This window comes from Mustela erminea, chromosome 4 (assembly GCF_009829155.1).
Source record: "Mustela erminea isolate mMusErm1 chromosome 4, mMusErm1.Pri, whole genome shotgun sequence".
NCBI classification, from domain to species: Eukaryota; Metazoa; Chordata; class Mammalia; order Carnivora; family Mustelidae; genus Mustela; species Mustela erminea.
In genome coordinates, this window is record NC_045617.1 from 121,963,610 (window position 1) to 121,983,656 (window position 20,047).

At 45.6% G+C, this 20,047-nt stretch overlaps 1 long non-coding RNA gene and 2 other non-coding genes across 4 annotated transcripts; all 3 read right to left on the minus strand.

Moving 5' to 3' along the window:
• Positions 1-14,622: 14,622 nt before the first annotated feature.
• LOC116589009 lies at positions 14,623-16,503 on the minus strand. 2 transcript variants are annotated; one of them, XR_004285141.1, is made up of 5 exons: positions 16,208-16,503; positions 15,985-16,023; positions 15,734-15,775; positions 14,931-15,137; positions 14,623-14,768 (listed from the first exon to the last, which is right to left on the minus strand). It is a non-coding gene; the product is annotated as an uncharacterized LOC116589009 (long non-coding RNA). The 2 variants fall into 2 exon arrangements; XR_004285142.1 differs by having other exon boundaries at positions 14,931-15,095; positions 16,208-16,497.
• On the minus strand, positions 15,243-15,310 carry LOC116589612. The gene has a single exon (XR_004285371.1). It is a non-coding gene; the product is annotated as a small nucleolar RNA SNORD52 (small nucleolar RNA).
• On the minus strand, positions 15,868-15,930 carry LOC116589615. The gene has a single exon (XR_004285374.1). It is a non-coding gene; the product is annotated as a small nucleolar RNA SNORD48 (small nucleolar RNA).
• Positions 16,504-20,047: the final 3,544 nt, after the last annotated feature.

The window sequence follows — 20,047 nt, forward strand, 5'->3', positions numbered from 1 at the left end:
AGCATCTGCCTTCAGCTCCAGTCATGATCCTAGGGTCCCGGGATCAAGTCCCGCATTAAGGTCCTTGCTTGGCGGGGAACTTCCTTCTCCCTCTGTCTGCTGCTCCCCCTGCATGTGCTCGCTCTCGCTTGCTCTCTCCCTGACAAAATAAATAAAATCTTAAAAAAAAAAAGAATGGGACAAGTAGTGGGTGCCTGGCTGATTCGGTCCGTGGAGCATGCGACTCTTGATCTCAGGGTTGTGAGTTCAATCCCCACATTGGTTATGGAGCCTACTTTAACAAAAAAAGAAGAAGGAGGAGGAGGAGAAGGAGAAAAGAAGGAGGAGGAGGAGGAGGGGGAGGGGAGGGGGGGGAGGACAAGGAGATATGATGATCCCTCTGATGGAAGGCCCTGTGAAGCACACAGCATGTGGTAAACTGAAATGATCTCCTAAAAGATACCTACATCCTAGTCCCTGGAACCTGTGATTGCTACCTTTCACAAGGGAAAAGAGAATCTGTGGTGTGATTCAGTCAAGGATTTTTTTTTTAAGATTTTATTTATTTATTTGACAGATGGAGCTCACAAGTAGGCAGAGAAGCAGGCAGAGAGAGAGGAGGAAGCAGGCTCCCCGCTGAGCAGAGAGCCCAATATGGGGCTCGACCCCAGGACTCTGGGATCATGACCTGAGCAGAAGGCAGAGGCTTTAACCCACTGAGCCACCCCTTAGTCAAGGATTTTGAGATGGGAGATTATCCTGGCTTATCCTGCGGACCCCAAATGCAATCATTTATACAGTTGTTTTGGGAAGCAGAGGAGTCAGCACACACATAGTGAAGGGAAGGCCATGTGCCTCAAGGGCAGACTGGACTGATGTGACCACTAGTCACAACAACTGCCAACAACTACAAGAAGCTGGAGGAGACAAGGAATGGATTCTCCCCTAGGGTCTCTGGAGGGGACAAGGCCCTGTGGACCCCTTGATTTTGGCCTAGGGAAACTTTTAGACAGTTTCTGGGCTCCAGAACTGTGACAGAATAAATATCTCTTGCTGGGGCTCCTGGGTGGCTCAGTCAGTTAAATATCTGCCTTCGGGGCGCCTGGGTGGCTCATTGGGTTGGGCCGCTGCCTTCGGCTCGGGTCATGATCTCAGGGTCCTGGGATCGAGTCCCGCATCGGGCTCTCTGCTCGGCAGGGAGTCTGCTTCCTCCTCTCTCTCTGCCTGCCTCTCTGCCTACTTGTGATCTCTCTCTGTCAAATAAATAAATAAAATCTTTAAAAAAAAAGAAAATGCAGAGAAGATTGAGGAACAACTTCAAAACACCAAAATGGCACAAGTAGACAAAGCCAATACACGGAACATTCTACAAGATGACTAGCCTGGTCTCTTCAAAAGATCAATGTCCTAGAAAGGAGAAAAGAAGGGGGTCATTCTGAAATCAAAAGAGTAATAAGATGTAACATAAAATAAAGTGCTTGATCCTTGATTGCATACTGACTCTTTTAAGAAATGATACCGCCAGGGTGCTTGGGGGGGCTTAGTTGGTTAAGTGTCTGACGCCTGTTCTCCGCTTCCGTCTTGATCTCCAGAGTTCAAGCCCTGTGTTAGACTCCATACTTAGTGTGGAACCTACTTAAATTTAAAAAACAGCAAACTGGTGCAACCACTCTGGAAAACAGCATGGAGGTTCCTCAAAAAGTTGAAAATAGAGCTAACCTACGACCCAGCAATTGCACTATTGGGTATTTACCCTAAAGATACAAACATAGTGATCCAAAGGGGCACCTGCACCCAAATGTTTATAGCAGCAATGTCCACAATAGCCAAACTATGGAAAGAACCTAGATGTCCATCAATAGATGAATGGATAAAGAAGATGTGGTGTATGTGTATAATGGAATACTATGCAGCCATCAAAAGAATTGCAGCCATTTGCAATGACATGGATGGAACTAGAGGGTATTATGCTTAGCAAAATAAGTCAAGCGGAGAAAGACAACTATCATATGATCTCCCTGGTATGAGAAAGTGGAGATGCAATGTAGGGGGTTTGGGGGGTAGGAAAAGAATAAATGAAACAAGATGGGATCGGGAGAGAGACAAACCATAAGAGACTCTTAATCTCACAAAACAAACTGAGGGTTGCCCGGCGGAAGGGGGTAGGGAAAGAGTGGTGGGGTTATGGACATTGGGGAGTGCTGTGAACTGTGTAAACCTGGCGATTCACAGACCTGTACCCCTGGAGCTAATAATACATTATATGTTTATTAAAAATTTTTTAAATTATTTAAAAAATTAAAACAAAAAACAACAAAACCTTCCATAAGAAACATTTTGAGAATGCTGGGAAAAACAGAGTATCAATTAAGTATGAGTAAAATTGGGAATTATGGTCAGTTTTCTTGGGTATGATAATAGTATAGTGGATATGTAGGTAAATGCCCTTACACTGGACATACTTATGCACGCTGAAGTATTCAGATATAAAATGTCATGATGACTCACTTTGAAATGAGCCTGCCAAATGTGTGCACATGCATATACGTACATGTATAGAATTTTACATATTTTTAAAATTTTTTTATTATTTTTTTAAAGCAAGCTTTAGGCCCAATATGGGGCTTGAACTCAGTGACCCTGAGATCAAGAGACCCATGCTCTGCTGACAGAGGCAGCCAGGTGCCCCTAATTGAATATATATTTGATATATTTTTATTTTTAGACTTTTTTAAAAAAGATTTTATTTATTTGAGAGAGAGAGCGAGAGCAGGGGGAGTGGGGGAAGCAGGCTCCCTGCTGAGCCAGGAGCTCCACGTGGGTCTTGCCTCCCAGGAGCCTGGGACCAAGACCTGAGACCCCAAGGCCAAAAGCAGACACTTGACCAACTGAGCAACCCAGGTGCTCCACTGACATACTTTTAAACATGGAAAAATGCTGACAATTGTTGGATTCAGATGTGGGTATACAGGTGCTCTTTATACTATTCTTTCTACCGGTTTTTTTGGGGAGAGGGGCTAGAGAGAGGGAGAGAGAGAATCATAAGCAGGCTCCACACTGGGTGTGGAGGGCACAGTGTCACGACCCTGAGATCATGACCTGAGCCAAAACCTTGAGTCAGGCACTTAACGGACTGAGGCACTCAGGTGTCCCTTCCTACTGTTTTAAAAGCCTCATGGTTATCTGGCTAGCTCAGTCAGTAGAGCAGGCAACTCTTGATCTTGATCATGAGTTTGAGGCCCATGTCGGGTATAGACCTTATTTTTTAAAAAGTTTCAGAGGCACCTGGGTGACTCAGTCGGTTGAGCGGCTGCCTTCAGTTCAGGTCATGAACGCCCTGGGATCAAGCCTCGCATCTAGCTCCCTACGCAGCGGAGAGCCTGCTCCTCCTTCTTGCTCTGTCTGCCGCTCTGCCTACTTGTGCTCTCTGACAAATAAGTAAAATCTTTGGGGCACCTGGTGGCTCAGTGGGTTAAAGCCTCTACCTTCAGCTCAGGTCATGATCCCCGGGTGCTGGGATGGAGCCCCGCATCAGGGTCTCTGCTCAGCGGGGAGCCTGCTTTCACCTCTGTCTCTATCTGCCTACCTCTCTGCCTACTTGTGATCTCTGCCTGTCAAATAAATAAATAAAATCTTGAAAAAATAAATAAAATCTTTAATAAAATTAAATTTAATTTAAGGGGCGCCTGGGTGGCTCAGTGGGTTAAGCCACTGCCTTCGGCTCAGGTCATGATCTCAGGGTCCTGGGATCGAGCCCCGCATCGGGCTCTCTGCTCAGCAGGGAGCCTGCTTCCTCCTCTCTGCCTGCCTCTCTGCCTGCTTGTGATCTCTCTCTGTCAAATAAATAAATAAAATCTTTAAAAAAATTTTAATTTAAAACATTTCATAACAAAAAGTTCAAAAACTAGTTTTTTATAACAGTTGCTTGGCTTCCTTTAGAAGAAAACAACCCATGTGGAGGACAGCAACTCTCCGTATGCCACCAGGAAATGGGAAGTGTCCTGATCCGGGTGACACCTGCTCTTGCAAGGCTCTTTAGAGACAGCTCGCACCCCTCCCCATCCCCCACGTCCACCCTAGTTTATTACCTGATGTCAGCAAATAACTGGGGATTATTAGTGACATCTCTATCTTTGCTACATTCTTTAGAATTCAGTGGTTTACTGTCAGGCAATAGTCAGCCTAGAACTGACCCACTGCCACCTGAGTTTCACCTGACTGCCAGCAATAACAGTTAACATTTTAAGAGTCAGCAGATACTTGGGGAGCCTGGATAGCTTAGTCCTTATGCGTCTGCTTTCTGCTTGGGTCATGATCCCAGGATCCTGAGATCAAGCCCCAAGTCAAGCCCCAAGTCAAGCCCCACATCAAGCCCCCCATCGGGCTCCCCGCTCCGTGGGAAGCCTGCTTCTCCGTCTCCCACTCCCCCTGCTCATGTTCCCTTTCTGGATATGTCTCTCTCTGACAAATAAATAAATAAAATCTTTTTTTTTTTTAAGTCAGCAAATACTTTAATCCTTAGGGATAACCTGTTTCCTTACTCGTTGAGAAATAACACAACCGGGACATCTGAGTGGCTCAGTTGGTTAAGCCACTGCCTTCAGTTCAGGTCATGATCTCAGGGTCCTGGAATCCAGTCCTGCACAGGCTCCTTGCTCAGCAGGGAGCCTGCTTCTCCCTCTGCATACTGCTCCCCCTTATTGTGTGTGCACTCGCTCTCTCTCATTCTTCCACAAATAAATAAAATCTTAAAGGAGAGAGAGAAAGAAAGAACAACATCAAAAGAGAATGATGGAAAAGTAGGATGGGAATGGATGGGAAAGTATACAATAGCTCACAGATGGTCCTGAGCTGCTCCAAGCCCGCCCCCCCACCCACCCCCACTCCCCCCAACCCCCTGCAGAGCTGTTCTGGCAGCAGCACTGTAACAGAGGAGCCAGGTGAGGCAGCTCTAACCACACAAGCCCAAGGCTGCAGCATCTCATACTATTCTTCATTTTACTTCCTTTCCAAATTATTCACTTGTTAAAAAAAAAAAAGTTATTCACTTGTTTTCTCTGCTCCACATTACGGATTTCATCTTCCACTCACTGCTTTTCTATTCATTTTCTATTCATTTGTTCTATTCATTCATAAGTTATTGCTTATGTACTCACTTATTTCAATTTGAGATGTTCTGCTTGCTCCTTTTTTAATTAAAAAAAATGTTTTTTGGGGCGCCTGGGTGGCTCAGTGGGTTAAGCCGCTGCCTTCGGCTCAGGTCATGATCTCAGGGTCCTGGGATCGAGTCCCGCATCGGGCTCTCTGCTCGGCGGGGAGCCTGCTTCCTTCTCTCTCTCTCTGCCTGCCTCTCAGTGTACTTGTAATTTCTCTCTGTCAAATAAATAAATAAAATCTTTAATAAATAAATAAATAAATAAAATTAAAAAATAAAAAAAATGTTTTTTGAAGATTTAATTTGGGAGGGGGTGCCTGAGTGTCTCAGTTGGTTAAGCATTTGATTCTTGGTTTCTGTTCGGGTCATGATCTCATGGGTCATCAGTGGAAGAGTGGGGAGTCTGCTTGAGGATTCCCTCCCTCTGCCCCTCCCCCAAGCTGGCTCTTTCTCTCTCTAAAATAAATAAATAAATAAATAATCTTTTAAAAACTATATTTAACTAAAAAGAGTTTTTAGATAGAGCAAGAAAGCAAATGAGCAGGGTCAGGGAGGGGAGCAGAAGGCAAGGAAAATAGAAAACCTCAAGCAGCCTCCACAGCGCCCGAGGTAGGTCTCGATCTCAAGACCCTGAGAACGTGAATCAAGCCAAAGTAAAGATTTTGTTTTTAAGTAATCTTTACAGCCAACTTGGGGCTTGAACTTACAACTCCATACCAAGAGTTGCATGCTCTACCAACTGAGCTGCCAGGCACCCCCTCATTTGTTTCCTTTTCAAATCCACCTGCTTTTTCTTAGTAATACTTTCTTTCTTTGTAATCTATTGTTTGTGCACAATAGATTAAATTCCTTCCTTTATCTCTTTGAACATCTTCAGCCTTCATATATGCTGTTATCTGAGTTTCTTAGCTACAGAGTCACCTGCTGTTGGATCTGCTGACTTGCTCCTGCTGGGGCAGGTGCGCAGGGTTTTGGAATCTGGCTCATTTTGGATGTCTTCCAAGGGAGCTCGATGTGTGAGCTTCAGAGTCTGTAGATGTCCCTGTGGGAGTGACTTAGCTTTGCCTGTGTTCAGCCCTTCAGAATTCACAGGTCCCAAACCGTGCTTTTAAGTTATTAAGAAATAGTTTAGACATACAAAAATATGAAAAATCATACAGTGAGCACCCATGGAGCCCCTACATACACCCCCTTGACTGCATCACTCTCTACTCATCCTCTGGTCACAGCCCAGGTATCTTGTGGCTTGAATTTAGCATTTTTAGCAATCTCATGCATTTCTTTTACTATATTATATTTAACTTTAAATAATAGTTAAGCTGTGGGCCACCTGGGTGGCTCAGTCCTTAAGCATCTGCCTTCAACTCAGGTCATGATACTGGGGTCCTGGAGTCGAGCGGGCTCCCTGATCAGCAGGGAGCCTGTTTCTCCCTCTCCCACTCCCCCTGCTTGTATTCTCTCTTGGTGTCTCTCTGTCAAATAAATAAATAAAATCTTTTTAAAAAACAATTAAGCTGTAAATTTCATTAAACATTTCATACTACATTTGGGCACTTGGGTGGCTCAGTTGGTTGAGCAACTACCTTCAGCTCAGGTAACGATCCCGGAGTCCCAGGATCAAGTCCTGTGTTGGGCTCCCTACTCAGTGGGGAGTCTGCTTCTCCCTCTGATCTTCCCTCTCTCATTCTCTTCTCTCTCAAATAAATATCTTTTTGCTTCTTAAGATTTTATTTATTTATTTATTTGTTTGTTTGTTTGTTTATTTATTTATTTATTTGACGGTGGGGGGCAGAAGGAACACAAGTAGGGGGAGTGGGAGAGGGAGAAGCAGGCTTCCCACTGATCAGGGATCCTGACATGAGGCTCGATCCCAGGACCCTGGGATCATGACCCGAGCTGAAGGCAGACACTTAACAAATGAGCCACCCAGGTGCCCTCAAATAAATATCTTTTAAAAAAATACATTATACACTACATGGGTATTCTTTCGTGACTTGCTTTTTCCCCGCTTCACATTATGCTTGTGAGATTAATCCACGCTGCCATGTTAGTCCCACCACTGCATGTAACACATCACTGCTCTGTGGTATCATATTTTATGAAAATGCCACAATTTGCCCATTTTCCTGTTGCAGAATATTTGTTTCCTCCCCCTCTCCCACTTACAAACAATTACCCATTACCAAAAACTCATTAGCACCGTGGACTTTTGTCTACATAATCTTACATATGCATGCAAGTTTGTTTAGGGTGTATTTAGGGTGTATTCCAGAAGTGGAAACAGTGTTGAAGAGAATGTGCATCATACTTCATAGGTAATTGCCAAATTGTTTTCCAAATGGATTGTATAAAGTTATAGTTCCACAAATGATGTCCAGAACAGTTTCTCTTTCTCCACTCTAGCGTTTCCTCACCACCCAAATTATATCCACAAGCTCTGTTGACACAACTGTTGGGCTACCCTATAGACCAAGGCACATATTTGTGACCCCAGCAGGCAAGCAAAACCTTTATTCCCTGAGCATTGACAAGAGAGTGCCCACCAGCTCCTGGCTTCATGCTGTGTGGCTGAGGCAGAGTGGAGAGTAGGAGAGGGGTTCAGAGGCAACAGAGCTAGACTCAGGAGGACCCTGTTGGGTGGTCCTTGTGAAGACTTTGGCTTTCACTGTCCATGAAATGGGAGCCATTGCAGAATACTGAGCAGGGGAGAGACAAGTCCCAAGTCATGGTGTGAAGGGAAATTTCTGACTGCTGTGTGGATATAGGACTGTAACAGGGTAAGGGTGGAAGCCAGAAGACCAGTTAGAAGGCTCTGTTGCAGTCACGTAGGTCAGCCGTGAAAGTGCCTACCAGAGTGGAATGGTAGTGGAGGTGTAGGATGCAGTCAGATCCTGGTGTTATTTCTGAAGTAACACCAGCATGATTTGCTGACAAATAGGATATGTGAGGACAGCAGACTATTCAAGCTCACATGCATGTAGAAGGATTAAAGTACACAAAAGTCGTTGGTGGTGGGGCGCTTGGCTGGCTCAATCAGTACAGTGTGTGACTTTTTTTTTTTTAAGATTTATTTATTTATTTGACAGAGAGAGACACACACACAGTGAGAGAGGGAGCACAAGCAGGGGGAGTGGGAGAGGGAGAAGCAGGCTTCCCACTGAGCAGGAAGCCCAAAGCGTGACTCAATCCCAGGACACCAGGATCTTGACCTGAGCTGAAGGTAGACGCTTAATGACTGAGCCACGCAGGTGCCCCAAGCATGTGACTCTTGATCTCAGGGTCATGAGTTGAAGACCCATGCTGGGCATAGAGTTTAGTTATAAAAATTTTTTAAAAGTCCTTGGTGGTATTGTTTGTAATGGGGAGAAAAAGAAGTAACACACATATTCTCCAACAGGAAAATGGATAAATTGTGGTGTATTCATAAAATATAATACCGTAGAGCAGTGGTGTGTTCCATGCAGTGGTGGTATGACTAATGTGCCAGGATGGATTACTCTCACAAAGACAACGTGAAGAAAAAAGGCAAGTCACAGACTACATATCCAGTATGTAATGTTTAAGAACATTTACAGCTAAAATAATACATTTAGCATTACAGAGAACATAAAGAAGTCAAGCAAACTCCAAGGGTTCTGTGCAGCCAGCAAGGTAGAGGTGCCCCTGGAGGAGCTACCAGACTGGCCAGTGGCTGAGGATCCCACGGGTGAGAGGCGTGGACAGACAGGCAGAGGCCAGGCCCTGGGAGGCTCACTGTCTGTGGCAGCTCCAAGAGGCCAGCCTCTGCCCAGAGTCACTACAGAGAGCTGTGAGATCTGGCCGGTGAGTTAGGAGGGAGGGCTGTTTACTTCTGAAGTCACTTGTAGAGCATGGGGAGTGAGGAGGAATGTTTTAGGATAGAGGTTGTAACAAACCACCCTCACTTCTGAGGGGACACTGTGGGGCTCAAGGATGCAGAAGGCTGGAATGTGATTTCCATGCCTGAAATAAAGTTCCTGCGACCCTCACCATGGCTGTAGCTCAATCTCACCCCCCAACCCCGGGGCTGGTTCAGAAAGGAGGGTCCCAGCCCCCAGGGGAGGACTTGGACCATACAAATAAGGGCAAGAGAATGCAGAAGAGACCTCAGGGACAAGAAAGGAAGTTGACCCTCTATTAGTGACATCAGGGACGGAGGATGAGTGAGTGAGGTACTAAGTAGGCTATGTGAGTTAATGATTAAGCTCTTTGAAATAATATAACTGTAGCTAATATCTAAATAGGGTTTAATATGTGTGAGGCACTGTTTAAGCTCATGTGCACATATTTAAACCTAACAACAGGGGTGCCCGGGTGGCTCAGTGGCTCAGCGTCTGCCTTCAGCTCAGGTCATGATCCCAGGGTCCTGGGATGGAGCCCTACATCACTCTCCCTGCTCATCAGGAGACCTGCTTCCCCCTCTCCCATTCCCCCTGCTTGTGTTCCCTCTCTCACTGTGTCTCTGTCAAATTTAAAAAAAAAATTTTTTTAAACCTAACAACTCTTTGTAAGGATAGGTACTCTCACCCACTGACAAATAAGGAAACTGTGGTAGAGTGGATATGTAACCCAGCCAAAGGGAATCAGTCTTGCTCCAGGATCTCGACCAGTCCCGTATACTTCCTGTGTGATACTGTTAACCTAGAAAAATGCACTCACAAATGGAAGTCCTCATATATAGCACCTAGAGACACCCATCAACACAAAAGAAGTTTTTTAAGGTTTTTCCAAAATAAAAATGGACAGAAATGTATGTGGAAGGGTGCAATCTAAATTACAGGGAAAAACATGAACAAAAAAAATTAAGTTGCAGGGGCACCTGGGTGGCTCAGTTGATTAAGCAGAGACTTAAGTCAGGTCATGATCTTAGGATCCCGGGATCAAGCTCCGCAACAGGCTCCCCGCTCAGCAAGGAGACTGCTTCTCCCTCTTCCTCCGCTCCTGCCCCCTGCTGGTGCTTTTTCTCTCTCTCAAATAAATAGAATCTTAAAAATAACAAAATCTTTAGGGGCACCTAAGTGGCTGTCATTAAGCATCTGCCTTGGGCTCAGGTCGTGATCCCAGGATCTTGGGATCGAGCCCCGCATCAGGCTCTCTGCTCATCAGGAAACTGCTTTCCCTCTCCCACTTACCCTGCTTGTATTCCCTCTCTTGCTGTGTCTCTCTCTCTGTCAAATAAATAAATAAAATCTTTAAAATATAATAATAATGAAATCTTTTAAAAAATCAAGTTGCGGGGTGCCTGGGTGACTCAGTGGGCTAATGCATCTGCTTTCAGCTCAGGTCATGTTCTTGGGGTCCTGGGATCAAGCCCTGCATCGGGCTCTCTCTGCTCAGCAGGGAGCCTGCTTCCCTTCCTCTCTCTTTTTGCCTGCCTCTCTGCCTACTTGTGATCTCTGTCTGTCAAATAAATAAATAAAATCTTTAAAAAAAAATCAAGTTGCAATAGAACTACATGAACAATTATTCCATATTAAGTTCAAAAAGATATCAAACATGCTATGTTGTTTAGGGATATATTCAGAGTAAAATTGTAAGAAAAGTCAGGGAATGGTAACAGCCACAGTTCAGCTGGGTAGTTTCCTCTGAGTGGGAGGGATTAAAATGGAAAATGAATCAAGTGCAGGTTTGCGGGATGCCTGGGTGGCTCAGGGTTAAGCCTCTGTTTAAGGTCAGGTCTGCTCAGGTCATGATCTCAAGGTCTTGGGATCCAGCCGTGTCAGGCTCTCTGCTCCACAGGGAGCCTGCTTCCCCCCTCTCTCTGCCTGCTTGTGATCTCTCTGTCAAATAAAAAATAAGATCTTAAAAAAAAAAAAAGGCAGGTTTGCTTCAGTTACTGGTAATGTTCTAAAGCTGGACGACTGTAAAGCAAACAAAAAGGAATTTGAATCCAGACTGATACTTTCTGACCTTAAGCTAATTCTCTCACATCCTGAGCCTTCCTTTCCTTGCCTATGAAGTGAGGGAGATACTATCAAAAGTTGCAAGATTGAGCTTTAAGGATCCGATGAAGTGAAGCACATGAGAAGCTTCGCACAGATCTAAGCACCACTGGCTGTGAAGGTGAAACAGGAAGATAAAATAGGATGATGCCTAAGAGCCAAACACAATTAAGTGCTTGGGACCTTGCATCATAAACTGGTACATTCTTCATGGTACTGATTCAGAAATCCCTGGAGGAAAAAGTCCAATTCTCCTCCTACCCTCACCCCATCCCAGTCTCAATCCCCTCCACAAAGTAACCTTGACTGGTAACAGACTAATTCGGTTCTTGTCTTCAGAGCAAGAACCCAGGTGAGGGATTTTAAGAATCCTAATTAAGTATTACCTACTTTAATACACGAAGTTTTAGAGAACAAGTCCCTTTTAAGCAGGGCTAATCCTAAGGTTTTGGGCCAAGGACTAAAGCCCAGGGCATCCTTTATTAGGGAACAGCAATGCAAGCAGCAAACTAGCCACTGTCTTTCAGAAAGTACCAACCAGAGTAATGTATGGAAGAAAAAAACAAAACTAGCAAAGGTGATTAAGAAAAATAAAGGCTGGGGGAAAATAATTTCTAATTTATTATTTTAAGATTTATTTTAGAGAGCAAGAGAGCTAGCATGTACACAAGGGGCGGGGCAGAGGAAGAGAACCTGATTCCTTGCTCCATCCCACAACCCTAACCTGAACTGAAAGCAAATGAGACCTTCCAGGGACACCACCTAGGCATCCCTATCTATGCTAATTTAAAGTGGTGGTGGGTGGGGTAGAGCCTGCACGATCCAGTCAGGTAGGTGTCTGACTTTGGCTCAGATCATGATCATGGGGTCCTAGGATGGAGCCCAGCGTAGGACTCCCAGCTGAGCTCCAAGTCTGCTTATCTCTCACTCTGCCGTCCCCCAGCTTGTGCTTTCTCTCAATAAAATCTTAATTTTTTTTTCTTTTAAATAAAATGGTGACTAGGGTGCCTGGGTGGTTCAGTGGGTTAAGCCTCTGCCTTCGGCTCAGGTTGTGATCTTAGGGTCCTGGGATCAAGACCTGCATCGGCCTCTCTGCTCAGCAGGAAGTCTGCTTCCCCGTCTCTGCCTGCTGCTCTGCCTACTTGTGCTCTGTCAAGTAAATAAAATCTTTTAATAAAATAAAATAAATGGTGGGGACCAAGCTGGAAACAGTAGGCAGGGGCACCTGGTTGTTCAGTTGGTTGGAAATCTGCCTTTGGCTTAGGTCACAATCTCAGGGTCCTGAGATCAAGTCAGCAGGGAGTCCGCTTCTCCCTTTCCCTCCTCCCTCTGCTCATGTAGTCACTCTCACAAAATCTCAAAAAAAAAAAATTTTTTTTTTTCAGTAGGCAAATACAGAAGAAATGTAGTTTTAAAGAGATTTACTCATCTGACTCAGCTGATAGAGCACAGGACTCCTGATCTTGAAGTTTAAGTTCAAGCCCCACATTGCGGGATAGAGATTATACTTAATAAAGTGGCAAAGGTTAAAAATGACTAAAAAGTGGGTGCCTGGGTGGCTCAGTTGGTTAAGTAACTGCCTTCAGCTCAGGTCTCAAGGTCCCGAAGTCCCGGAATCAAGTCCTGCATCAGGCTCCCAGCTCCATGGGGAGTCTGCTTCTCCCTCTGACCTTCTCCCCTCTCATGCTCTCACTCACTCTCTCTAATAAATAATCTTAAAAAAAGAGACTAGAATGTACTATGAGTTAACAGCACTAAACTGGTGTCAAGTGTTCCCACTGGGAGTAGCAATGACAGGTATAGGGAAAACAGTCAATCTCATGAGGACCCTGATGTCACCGAGCATAAACTGTACAACCTTATGAATATACTATGCATTGTTTTATGAGTAAATCCTTTGAAATTCTATTTTTGGAAGTATATTATACAACTTCAGATGGGTGCAAATAGGGAATCAGCACTGGTTTACAGCGACTATAAACCTAAATGCCCCCCATCCCAAGAACTGGATAATTAAGTCCTAACAGCAATGGCAATTTGTACATGCTGGTGAAAAACCATCCTTGAAATAGTGGAAATATGAATATGCTTCCCCCCATTCTTACTATTATGAAATACACATAAAACCTACCAACTTCTTTTTTTAAGACTTTACTTGACAGAACTAGATAGAGTGAGCACAAGCAGGGGCAACCACAAGAGGAGAGGGAGAAGCAGGCTCACCACTGAGCAGGGAGCCTGACCACAGGACCATAACCTGAGCCAAAGCTTAACTGAGCCACCCAGGTGTCCCTATCTGAACCTTTTTTTTTTTTTAAAGATCTATTTGACAGAGATCACAAGTAGGGAGAGATGGAAGCAGGCTCCCTCTGAACAGATGCGGAGCTAGACCCTGAGATCACAACTCAAGCAGGAGGCAGTGGCTTAACCCACTGAGCCACCCAGGTGGCCCTATCTGAACCAATTTTAAGCACACACTTCAATAGTACTAAATACACTCTGTAATACTGAACAACCATCACCATGATTTATCTTCTTTTTTTCTAAGATTTTATTTATTCATTTGGCAGGCAGAGAGGAGGAAGCAGGCTCCCTGATGCACAGAAAGCCTGTGGGGCTCGATCCCAGGACCTTGGGATCATGACCCCGAGCTGAAGGCAGACTTTAACCCAGAGCCACCTAGGTGCCCCCCATCTCCTTTATTCTTAAGTTTCTTTTTGAAGATTTGACAGAGAGAGGGGGAAGCAGGCTCCCCAATTGAGCGGAGAGCCCAACGAGGGGCTTGATCCCAGGACCCTGAGATCATGACCAGAGCCAAAGGCAGAGGCTCAACCCACTGAACCACCCAGGCACCCCTTCTTTACATCTTCTAAAACTGAAATTCTCTATCCACATTTCCCATTTACCCCTTTCCCCAACCCCTGGTAACCACCATGGGTATATGCTTTTAAATAAAAACCATTTGTTTCCACTGACTCTTCAAAAGGCAAATTACCTGTGTATTTCAACACCCTAAAAACCTTGTTAAAACCTAGTCCATTAAAATCCCGTGGCACCCCACCTAAATAAAACTCTTAATTTTAGTGTCAACCTAGTTTTAGCTTTCTGTATACAGCGGTACAGATGTATAGCTGTTAGCTGTGATACTCATTCACAGATGGTTACCTTTCACCTCCCTACATCTTTTCATACCTTGTTTTTACAGAAACCAAACTTTTATTCTGCTTTAAAATGTTTTTATTTAAAAAAGAAAAAAAAATTTAAAAAGGGGCGCCTGGGTGGCTCAGTGGGTTGAGCCTCTGCCTTCCCTTCAGGTCATGATCTCAGGGTCCTGGGATCGAGCACCACATTGGGCTCTCTGCTCAACGGGGGACTTGCTTCCCCCTCCCCTCTGCCTGCCTCTCTGCCTACTTGGGGTCTCTCTCTGTCAAATAAATAAATACAATATTAAAAAAAAAATAAATGTTCTATTAGAATCTTTTTAATAAAAACAAATGTTTTTATTAAAGAAATCTTATTGATCTAAAATATTTAAGCATCTCAAAATTCCTGGGCAGTTTCATTTTTCCAGTAAGTTGACAGCTGCTGCTCATACAGGTCAATGCAAGGAGGTTAGATGGAAGTTCCTAGGATCTGCCCAACACCAGATAGGAGATAATCCTCTGCGTTAACACCTGAAATTTCATAGAAGAACATGTATTAGAACCATGCAGGAAACTGGAATTAAGAAATGAACCTGAGTGGATAGGGGAAACATGAGTAAATCAAGGGTTTCAAAGATCCTCAGAGAAATGCTAATGGTTCACTCTGGGGCTGCAAGAGAAAAGGGCACTCACCATAGTAGCCAGAAAGAAACAATGTGGCTCTTCTCATCACAGCCTGCAGGTTCAAGTGGCAGGAGCCATTACCTAGGCATTACAGACCTCTCTCCACAGCATCTCTCCAAGAGGGCGAATTCGAAAGACTTCAGCCCTTCAGCCGCCACCAGACCGGTGCCTAATCTGAAAGGGAGCGACCCCGGCTAGGCTTCCAGAATAATCACGCTAGAAAGATGAAAACAGGGCAGACAACCCAATGAGAAGGACAAGCAAAGTTAAGGTCCCCCTGTAGGCCCATTCTCTGAGACTCAAGTATCCAGTTCTCCAAATGAGTCAGAATTTAGTTTTTGACATCAAGACCAGCATCAGAGACTCTAGTCTGAGAAATCATCATTCCCAATTTAAGGAGACTTGGATCCCTGGAGGCCATTCTGGGAAGGGATGTAATACGCTGAACGACAACTGCCAGTGTAGGGATGTGACAAATGAAGAGTAGAGATTTAAGTGGGAAAGAGTAAAGTTGGGGAGAGGGGGGCAGCCTCAGAACTGCAAAAAATACTGCCACCAGGGAAGCCCAGTATGTACAGCAGTAAAGTAGACTGAACCATGCTTGAACAAAACATGGGGAATTACAGAGTTTTTAAATAGTCACAAAAGAAAAGTAAACCGAAAAGCAGTCCTTGGAAAATCACTAGGTAAAATACTTGCACTGCTTCGCGTGTTCGTTAGAAAATAGATTCCACACTGACCCCATGAAAGAGGCAGGTTTGGGGATAAAGCGGTGAAAAGCACGGGAGGAGGATCTCACACCTAACACTCACCTTTATTCAACGATTAACACTCCGGCGGACATCTTAAGAAACCTTGTGGAGAAAACAGGCATTTGTTACTAGCACATGTTCTCGGCCCTGAGTTTCTCCCCAGCCCAACCCTTGGGAAAACCCTGCCCGGGGATGGTCAGCGCGCTGCGGTGATGGCGTCAGCGAGACACTCAGCGTCACCTGGGTTCATCATTACCCCCGTCTTCCCCCAGGACCACCACCAGCCACTCCATCGTGCGCAATCCACTCACCCTCGCGGCGCTGCGGACACGCCTGCGGGGACCAGGGACCTGGGAAGAAACAGGGAGTCAGCAGAGGCCGGGGCGACGCTAGCCGCGTCCCCCCGGCCCTGGGCTGGGTCAGTTCCGAAGAGCGGCGTCACGGGCGCGTCAGAAACTCTAGTCTGTAACGGTAGGTCATCCTGCTCAGCCCGAGACTGCGGCCCCCTCACCCGCAGGGCCCCGAGACACCTACTCGCAGGAAGCCGGGGCCATCGCCTCCCTGGGTGTCAGGGAGGGAGCCCGGCAGCCCCGAGGGGGGCGAAGCAGCACTCCAGAACCCGGCGCAACCAGACAATCGCACAAAGAGAACGACAACTCTACGTCCCCGGCTATTTATAGCGGCGTGAGGCTGGGGGCCTGACAGGCATGGCTGTCTTCGTCCATGCCAGGCTCGACCCACGGCGTCGTCCCAGTCGTTCGGCCAAATAAGAATAAATCAAAGGAAAGAGAAGCAGGGGAGAATGTGTCACACGCTTCCGGGCAAATATGGGCATATCTTGTTAATTTCGAAAAACAAAAGACGGAGGACTTTTTCTCTCGACCGGCCGGGCCAGACGCATGCGCAGAGGTGCTCTCTTCCGAAGCCGTTTCTCCAGGGACAGCCAGTGCCCCCTGCAGTAATGACCGAGGGACCTCTCCCTCTTCCTCACCCGGGCCCGCTTGGGATCCGGGTCGTTCCGGGACGCTGTCACCTGCTTCGTCAAGCTAGCAAAATCTGAATTCGCAACCCACTGCAGCCCGCAGACCTTAATGTCTTTTTTTTTTTTTTAACAGCTTTAAGATATAAATGACATACAATAAACAATTAAAAAAAAAAGCAAACACCATTTGAGGGGCGCCTGGGCGGCTCAGATGGTTAATCTTCTGCCTTCCGCTCTGGTCATGATCTCCAGGTCCCGGAAGGGAGCCACACGTCAGGCTCCCTACTCAGCGGGGAGTCAGCGACTCCCTCTCCCTCTCTCTGCCTGCTGCTCCCCTTGCTTGCGTTCTCTCTCTCTCTCTCTCTCTCAAATAAATAAAATCTTAAAAAAACAAAAACAAAAACAAAAAACAGCACACCATTTGAGGGTTTCTGGGTAGCTCAGTCGGTTAGGGGTCTGCTTTCAGCTCAGGTTGTGGTCCCACAATTGAGGGATCCGCATTGGGCTCCTTGCTCAGCGGGGGGCTCCTTGCTCAGCGGGGGGCTCCTTGCTCAGCGGGCAGCCTGCTTCTCCCCCTGCCTTCCTCTCTCTTGCTCTCAGTCCGTGTCTCATGCATAAATAAATAAAATCTTTAAAAAAAATACACCATTTGAAAAAATACACCATTTGATAACTTATTTTTTCCAAGTATTTTTTTTAAAGATTTTATTTATTTATCAGAGAAGGGGGGAGGAGAGAGCGAGCACAGGCAGACAGAATGGCGGGCAGAGGCAGAGGGAGAAGCGGCTCCCCGCTGAGCAAGGAGCCCGATGTAGGACTCCATCCCAGGACGCTGGGATCATGACCCGAGCCGAAGGCAGCTGCTTAACCAACTGAGCCACCGAGAGAGAGAGAGAGAGAGAGAGAGAGAGAGAGAGAGAGAGAAAACGAGCAGGGGGTAGGGGCAAAGAGAGAAGCAGTCTCCCCAATGAGCGGGGAGACCGATGTCATGCGGGGACTCTATCCCAGGACCCTGGGATCATGACCTGAGCCAAAAGCGAACGCTTAAGGGTCTGAGCCACCCAGGCGCTCCCCATTTGATAAATTAAAAAAGCATTCTAACCTCTTTTAAGTGTAAAGTCAGTAGTGTTGAACATATTCACATTGCTGTGCAATGAATCTACAGAACTTTTCTTCTCTTACACTACTAAAACACAAAACCATTAAAGTACTCCCTTAAGCTGAACTACTCCCATTAAACGACACCCCATCTCCTATTTCATGTCCTCTGAGTCATGCATGGCCTGAGAGTTGGCCAGAAACAGTGGACCCACTCTGTTCAGTATACTCTAAATAGCACTATATATTTCAGGGAGGTTGGAAGCAAAACAAATGATGGTGGTGTAGCAACATCCAGGCCCTGTTCTCCCTTTGCTAGTTTTGCTCTCCCAGAAATCTGGTCATTTGCTCTTGGACACTTAATCCATCAACTCATAAATTATCCCAAATCCCACCTTCCTGGACCCTTCTATTGCTCCTCATTGCAGTTAATGTTTGGTGATGTGGTTGGCATCCTCATCTTTTGTGAGAAAGACACTTGGATGAGGGGATGAGTTAGAGGTTCCAGTTCATAGGATATCAGTCCTTTTTTTTTCCCTTAGTAATCTCTACATGCAACATAGGGCTCAAACACACCACCTGAGATCAAGAGTTGCAGGCTCTACTAATTGAACCAGTCAGGTGCCCCCCAAATCAGCCTTAAGGCACATAATTTAGGCACAGTGAATACAGATTAAAATTTGGAAGAAGGCCAGTGTGGGTGTAGGAAATATATCATTTTACCTCTGCAATCACTTTTCATCTGACCTCCCTTCCCCCACGATTTCAAACTTCTATCAAAAAATATCTCTCCCAGAGGGGCACCTGGATGGCTTAGTCATTAAGCGTCTGCCTTTGGCTCAGGTCATAATCCCGGGGTACTGGGATCAAGCCCTTCATTGGGCTCCCTGCTCAGTGGGGAGCCTGCTTCTCCCTCTCCCACTCCTCCTGCTTGCATTCCTCTCTTGCTGTGTCTCTCTCTGTCAAATAAATAAATAAAATCTTTAAAAAAAAAAAATCTCTCCCAGGGGTGCTTGGCTGGCTCAGTGGAGCAACTCTTGATCTTGGGGTAGTGAGTCTGAGCCCCAAGTTGGATGTAGAGTTTAGGAATAAAAATAAATAATAAAGGGGCGCCTGGGTGGCTCAGTGGGTTAAAGCCTCTGCCTTCGGCTCAGGTAATGATCCCAGCATCCTGGGATCGAGCCCCGCATCAGGCTCTCTGCTCTTCGGAGAGCCTGCTTTCTCCTCTCTCTGTCTGCCTCCTTGCCTGCTTGTGATCTCTCTCTCTGTCAAGTAAATAAATAAAATCTTTAAAATAAATAAATAAATAAATAAATAAATAGGGACACCTGGGTGGCTCAGTTGGTTAATCCACTGCCTTCAGCTCAGGTCATGATCCCAGCATCCTGGGATCTAGTCCCACATCAAGGGCTCCTTGCTCAGCAGGGAGCCTGCGTCTCTCACTGTCTCTTCCTGCCACTCTGTATGTGCTGGCTCGCTCTCTCTCTGACAAATAAATAAATAAAATGTTTAAAAAATAATAATAAAATAAATAAATAAATAATAAAAATAAAAAAATCTCTTCCAAGCATCCTATAGTATTCACTCATTCATTTAGTACATTTCTCGGCTCTCAAGGACTGAATTCCACCCAGAGTTGATGTTGCAAAGTAAGTTTGCCTTAAGTTCCAAGATATGTGTATGTGCAGGGAGCCAATGAATTCTCATAAATTTAAAAAAAAAATTTTTTTTTTGGACATTTGGAAGATTTTGATTTTTTCAAGAAAAAAAAATTTTTTTAAGGTTTGGTTTTGTTCTTAACTCTCTATACCCAATATGGGGCTCAAACTCAGGACCCTGAGATCAAGAGTTGCATGCTCTTCAGGTGCCCCTGAATTCTCATATTCTGATGTTGCTTTCTAAAGAACCATGTCCATCCGGCCTTAGGGATTCTCTTTTTTGATCTGTTTGTCCTGGGAGATTTCCCTCACCTATATCACTGCTGCTGAGTTAATCGACACTCTTTTCAACAACTCCTTTCAAGCCTTTGTGCTCCCATTCACAGCAGAAACCCCCTTCCCACTACCTGCTGCTCCTCGGAGCACTGACAGCTCCCTCCCTCTCCCATACCCCAGCCCTCTAAAAACGTAATCAGGAGCAGCTTCTGATGCACAGCAGAAACACTTGGGCACCTTTGCCCGCCCCCCAAAGACTAGACTCCTAGTGGAGACCAGGCAATGGGTATTTTTTTTAGCCTCCCCTGATGATTTGAATACACCACCACGTTGGAGAAACAGGTCTCCAGAGCTTGCATA